Raw genomic sequence first — 7,020 nt, 5'->3', positions numbered from 1 at the left:
TGCTGTCTAGTGAGAGAGACCAACACATAACTAGACAATTATAAGTTATTATGGATACACCAGTACGGCCAAGATGTAACATGACCCAGAAGAAGGACGTGTAACCCAATAGGAGAAGGACAGAGACGGGGTATCAAGAAGTGACACCTGAGTCAAGCCTTAACAGATGAATAGGAATCCTAAAGGACATCTGTCGTCTTGCCTCTGCCCAGCATCTTTCCCTTCTTTGTGAAGGAACATTACACCTTCCTTTGGGTTATTGTTCCTTCCCTGCTCCAATCAAATTTTGTGGGGCTGTCAATCACCTCTCCACCTAGCATCAGGGTAGGCTCATGACTCAAGTACAGCCAACTGTAGGCCTCAACCCCAGGCATAGTGATTGATTCAAGAGGGACAAAAGGAGATCTATCCTAATCCACATATGTCCTTCCAGAGGAATTTCCAGAATAACACTGGAAGGGAAAATTCTTTTTTCTCTTTCGGATTAATACACTGGAGTAACATAAAATTGAGACTATCCCACAATCCCTTCATGCCCTTTTCCTGCCCCTGCTACTAGCAGGAGTTCTGTACCTGCAAAGGGGGAAAATGAAACCATCGAACAAGGAGCTGAAAAAATAGAGACAGTCTTGAGGATGTGAGGGTCCCTGGTTTTCAGGCACAGGGGCTGTTCCTTCTTTGTAACCCCCTTTTTTAATGAACATTAGCTTGTGTTGGAATTCTATCACTTGCAACTGCCCAAGCCCAGTCTAATGTAAAAAGTAACCAGGAAAAGAGGCCCAGATGAAGGCTTGAGGATTAGAAAGAACATAGGGTTTGTATGTGTGGTGCTCAGTTTCTGGAGTAACAATTCCTTTTCTTGAAGTCCTGCTTGATTCCCAGCCCCCCTACTCCCAATTCCCTAGAGGCAGTGCTAGACATGCTAACCGAAATTCATCCACTGCTTTAACCTGGTAAGGTGGGATCACCATGGAGATTTCCAAGCCATTTGCATATATTTCATCTGCCTGGATTGTGCCCTATATTGAAACTGAAATGTTTCCTAAATCACACCCTGTTCGGCAAGAGCCCTAACCCTTAGCCAAGTCTGCCTGCTGGTCTAGCCAGGGCCAGGCTCAGGCTCCCGCATATACCCTCAGGTCTACTTGCAAAGAGATACAGCCCTCCAGCATTGAGAATCCAGCCAGGGCTGTGCTCCTCCTGCTCCGGCACCACTCTGCCGACAGGAAGGCTTGATTTGGTGAGGTCAATGTTCTTGATGCCCCTCTGGAAGCCAAACATTCCATTATCCAGCTGGCTGATTTGAAAGGGACTGGCTTTACTGGACTGTCTCCATGGCCCCCCATTCCTGGACTCCTCCCTCTGGGCAACGGCCCCTCTGTATTGTGGAGAGATGGCCAGCATGACTTAAACTTGAGCCTAATCAAGTGATGAAATTAACCAACCGGCCCTCCATTTTTTTGCATCGTGGAAACACTCTTACTGTTTTCAAGTGGATATCAAATTCTTTTGGGTTCTTACCCTGCTTTTAAAACACATATTGCCACATGGTTTCACCATCCTATGTTACGCATGCCTGGAGGGCAGTGGCCTCCTTCCCCCGAAGAGCTAGCTGGAGCCCCAGATGCACAGGTCAGGGTCTCCTTGGTGATTATTGGGCATTTATGGCCACGTGGCCCCAAGGAAGAGCTAAAGATCCAATCACAGTAACAGGGTAAAATATTTGGGCAGTTTATTGGTATTATGCAGAAAATTTTAAGTACTGATTGTTTTAATAAATGCAACCATTTTGTTTTACAAAGCTAGGGCAAACTGCTTTTTGGCATAGTTACAATCACCACAGATCTCAAACTAGTGGCTGCCTTACACTAGAATGAAATCATGTCACCGAGTCCAATGTACCCTTCTTCCAATACGCATCTTCATTCATGCAGAAAGAAGAAAAGCAAGGAGAAGGGGTGCCTGGGTGGCTCAGTTGGTTAAGCGTCTGCCTTCGGTGCAGGTCATGATCCCGGAGCCCTGAGATCGAGCCCTGGGATTGAGTTTTCCATTTCTGTAGTTCTCCTTGGGTACACACCATGCCCCTGCTTGGGCACAGCAGTCCCCTCTGCCCAGGAGATGTCCCAGAAATCTGAGGACGTACGGGGTCGTCACGCAACTCAAGTGTGCAGCCAGAGCTTTTTTCGGAGGATACGTCTAAATTTAAAGAAGGGCCACATTCTTGTTTGCATTTATGATCGTCTTGGCATCATGAAGTGCTACTTTGTTTGTTAGACTAACATGAAAGGAACAGATGCAGGCTTAATAGGTTGAGGATACATTCTTGCTAAATGATGCCCATACGACAGCAAATCTTGCTATCTAAAAAAAGGTTTCCCTGGGGCGCCTGGGTGGCACAGCGGTTAAGCGTCTGCCTTCTTCGGCTCAGGGCGTGATCCCGGCGTTATGGGATCGAGCCCCGCATCAGGCTCCTCCGCTATGAGCCTGCTTCTTCCTCTCCCACTCCCTCTGCTTGTGTTCCCTCTCTCACTGGCTATTTCTATCTCTGTCGAATAAATAAATTTTAAAAATCTTAAAAAAATAAAAATAAAAAAATAAAAAAAGGTTTCCCTATACTTACTTCAAATTCAGAGAGAGGGGTACATTTGTTTCTCATGCAACACGTGGTAGCACACAGACAGCGGACTAAAAAGAACCTATGACACAGCAGTAAGTACCATGTTTATATTTAGAGTAGCAATTTAGTTGCATTAAAATAACATCAGTCACATTAAATTTATATTGTTAATTTGAATTAAACATGTGATTTTCTTGTATTTAGTTTTTCTGCTTTTGCTTATATAAATGCACAAGAGCTATAGGCATAAATAATCTATACTTACATTTGTACACATTTAAGTAATATTATAATTAATGTAACTCAGTGCTTCAAGTCCATAGATTTTACTTTTCCCTGAATAGTGGAACATTACTGAAGTTTGCAAGGCATTAGCTAACACAATAGCTGTGTTAAAACTGGTTGGTATGGAGCGCCTGGGAGGCTAAGTTGGTTAAGTGGCTGCCTTCGGCTCAGGTCATGATCCCAGGGTCCTGGGATCCGGCCCAGGAACCCACATCAGGCTCCCTGCGCAGCGGGAGTCTGCTCCTCCCTCTCCTGTACCCTCCCCCCATGGGCCTGTGCTCATGCTCTCTCTCAAATAAATAAATAAAATCTTTAAAAAAAAAAAAAAAGACCAGTTGGTATGATCATAAATTTTTATAAAATATTTTCAGAAACATCAGAACCCCGTAAGTCACTGTGTTTGTATAAAAGCTAAATACTTCAAACTCTAGATAGTCAAAAAGTCAATTGCAGTGACTTTCAGATAAAGATGGAGATTGAAAACATCATCTAATACTGCTTCTTCCAAAACCCCACTGAAACTACACCAAAGAGGCTTATTTTAAGACATAAAACCACAAGTTGAAGATGGCAATGACAGCAATACTTCTGAAGGCTGTACCTAGGTGGTTGAGTAGAAATTGACTTGCAGGCCTGAAAAGGCTTCACTCTAAGTCAGCAGCGGTGGCCACTCAGTATAAATCTAGTTTCCCCTGAAACCTCAGCCTGAGGCCCAGAAACTGGATACCCTGGGGGAGGATGGTGATGGGGAGAAGATAAAAAGGATGGGTTGTAAGAAGTAGTAGGTAGGTCTCTCAAGTCACTGGCCTTCCTTACACAGCTGAGCAACTGTCTCTCCCCCTCCCCAGCAGAACATCAGAAATATATTCTCTGGATCAGAGAAACCAGGGAATCTCTGGTGTGGAAAACCAAGTCAAGGGCAGGGGAACTGTGCCCAGAACCAGGGGGATATGAGTATGCTGACATCCCCAGCCTCCCCTCCCAGTCTCACTCCCAGAATAACGGCAGACAGGCATTTATCCTCCACACAGGAGACCAGCAGCACATTCTGAGAACAGCCTAAGAAGAAGAATTCAAAGATAGACAACAGAGGCACTAAGACAAACAGCTGTCCCACATCACCTACATCACAGCTTTTTTATTTGCACACCCTTAGTCATGCTTGTACAATTAAGAACTATCAGGCATCTGGGGCACCTGAGGGATTCAGTTGGTTAAGCATCCGACTCCTGATTATGGCTCAGGTCTCGGGTCATGATCTTAGGGTGGTGAGATCAAGCCCCACATCAGGCTCCATGCTGGGTGTGGAGCCTGCTTGGGATTCTCTCTCTCTCTTCCCCCACCTCTTTCTTCCTCCCTAAAAAAAAGAATTATCAGACATCTGAGGATATAAACCCTCACATAAATGTTGGAATAAAATACATAAACAGAAAAAGGCAACTTGAAGGAAACAATGATGAGGTTGGCAGGGAAAAAAAATTTAGTGTCAACAGAAGATAATAGAAGATTTTCAATTAATAAAATAAGAATAGGAAGCTCCAAAAAAAAAAAAAAATAAAGACACAGAGAACAACAACAAAAAATGTAAACATGTTTGTAGAAATGAAAACTCAATACATAGACCAGAAGATAAAGTAGAACAAATCTTGCAGAAAGAAATCAATAAGAAAAAAATCATGAAAAATAGGAAGGAAAGCATAAGCAAATTAAAAGACCAGTCCAAGAGAAGTCCCTCAAAGAGAGACTAGGGAAAACAATTATTTCCTCAATGAAATAATTTAAGATTTCTGAAAATTTCAGGATATGCATTTTCATTGTGAAAGGGCTTACCCAGTGTCCAGTGACAAAAACAGACCCACACCAAGACACATCATAGAGATATTCTAGAACATAGGGGACAATGAGAAGATGCTGTAAGTTTTCAGAAAGGTGAAGGGGAAACGATCACATACAAAGTAACAGGAATCCAAATAATTCTGAAGTTCTCAACAGCAACATAGGAAGTTAGAAGAAAATGGAGCAACGCATTCAAAATTCTGAAGGGAAATTAATTCTAACTAATATTAAATATCTAACTAACTTCTCAACTAAGTGTGAGGGTAAAGATTTTTCAGTGAAAAACTTTACCCCCACTTCACACACACACACACACACACACACACACACACACACACTTCTTTTCTAAGGGAGTTTCCAAAGAATACATGCAACCAAAACAAGGAGGTAAACCAAGAAAAAGGAAGACATGCTTTACAGGATAAAAGAGATCCAACACAGGAAAAAATGCAAAGGAATTGTCATATTTACCCAGGATGATGCACCAAGCATGAGGGCAACACATCTGGACTTATACAGGCCCACATGCTTCAGAAGAGATAAAAAATAAATAAAATTGATATAATACCCAACACACATCAATGTACCAAGAAGATATTTCAACATCTGGTAGACATGTGTACATAGAAATAATTGCGTACATAGAAAACTAGGCAAATGAGAAAACAAGACAATTCTTAACTGAGGGAAAACTACAAGCTGAACAGTAAAGAAGAAGTAATCATAGTTTTCTATATGACTCAACACTGAGTAGCCTACATAGTCATAAAAATGTAACCCTGAACATTGAGTCAATCAAAATTAAATCTCAATCAGCAGGATGAAGAGCTGAGAAGTGTTTATGACTGGGTTTGGTAAGAGTGGAAGAGACAAGATATCTAAATCCTCATCTTCATGACAGGAAGTCAACAGGTAATACTTAAACCTGAAAAAAACAAGAAGTAATATCACAAGCTTGGTACTTAAAGATATGCAGGTAATAACAGAAGTAGTGCTTTTTTCCCCCTAATGCTGTGCCTTTTATCCCTGGTAACTTATTCATCCCATAACTGGAAGTCTGTGTCTCCCACTCCCCTCACCCATCCCCCCACCCCCTTCCCTTCTGGCAACTATCAGTTTGTCATCTATATCATCTAATTCTGCTTTTTGTTTGTTTGTTATTTATTTATTTAGATTCCACTTATGAGTGGAATCATATGGAATTTGTTTTTCTCAGTCTGACTTATTTCACTTAGCAAAATACCCTCTAGGTCCACCCAAATGTTGTCTCAAATGGTACAATCTCAAACTTTCCTGTGACTGTGTAATATCCCATCATATATACACCACATTTTCTCTATCCATTTGTCTATTGACCTCAATGTCCATCAATAGAAGAAGTGTCTTAATTTTTTTTAAAGATTTTATTTATTCATTTGAGAAAGAGAGTGAGAGAGCACAAGCCAGGGGAGCAGCAGAGGAAGAGAGAATGAAGCAGGCTCCCCGATCAGGGAGCCCCATGTAGGGCTTGATCCCAGAACCCTGGGATCATGACCCGAGCTGAAGGCAGATGCCTAAGAAGAAGTATCTTTAAAAGATCAAGGTAGATGCCTCTGGGAAAAGGGATATGGAGAAAATAGGTCGGAGACTATTTGTCTTTGCAAACTTTGTAGAACTAGCTGATTCTTAAAATTATGTGCACATTTCACTTTAATAAAAATAGCAAGCTCACAGAATTTCATGCAAGACAGTGCAAAGAGCAGTGGTTTATGGTTAGAACCAGAGACCCAGATCTAAGTGCAGGAGGCAGGATATATTATGACTTTCATGGGCCCTATGAACTTTTGACTTTGTGGGCTCCTCCCACTATAATATCAATATTTAACATTATTTGTTTGGTATAACTTAAAATACTTCAAGTTTTTTTCTTCTTCTTAGGCAAAATTCAATAAAATTTCATGGGCTCTTTAAAAATATCATTGACCCCTAAGCACTGCACCTACTGGATAAATCCTCCCTACAGGAAAAAGGAAGGAGGAAAACGCAGATTTATGTTTTCTCTATAAGTAACAAAGTTCCCTTTGCTGGGAATCAAATTTCTAGGTCAGAATGATGGCAAATTAAAATACTTCATAAACAATAAAGCTTTGTTTGCTCTGATCCCAATACCATTAGTACAAAACCATTTTACATAATGTTTTCTCTTAATTTTTCTAAACTTATTTCATAGCAGAAACATCATGTTGAAATACTTGAACCCAGCAGCTTAATGTAAACCAGTATTGAAGCTGTTGGATATATTT

General features: G+C 41.3%; 1 long non-coding RNA gene across 1 annotated transcript in view; it reads right to left on the bottom strand.

The window, feature by feature from the left end:
* Positions 1-897: 897 nt before the first annotated feature.
* Positions 898-7,020, bottom strand: part of LOC123800419 (uncharacterized) — a 46,825-nt gene continuing 40,702 nt past the window's right edge. The window contains exon 4 of the long non-coding RNA XR_015726135.1: positions 898-5,663. This is a non-coding gene — a long non-coding RNA (uncharacterized LOC123800419). The remainder of the gene's footprint in view (positions 5,664-7,020) is intronic.

Source organism: Ursus americanus, chromosome 11 (assembly GCF_024610735.1).
Source record: "Ursus americanus isolate L20-20 chromosome 11, mUrsAme1.1.p, whole genome shotgun sequence".
Classification (NCBI taxonomy): domain Eukaryota; kingdom Metazoa; phylum Chordata; class Mammalia; order Carnivora; family Ursidae; genus Ursus; species Ursus americanus.
The sequence above is the reverse complement of the archived record's forward strand: the minus strand, read 5'-3'. Positions and strand labels throughout refer to the sequence as shown.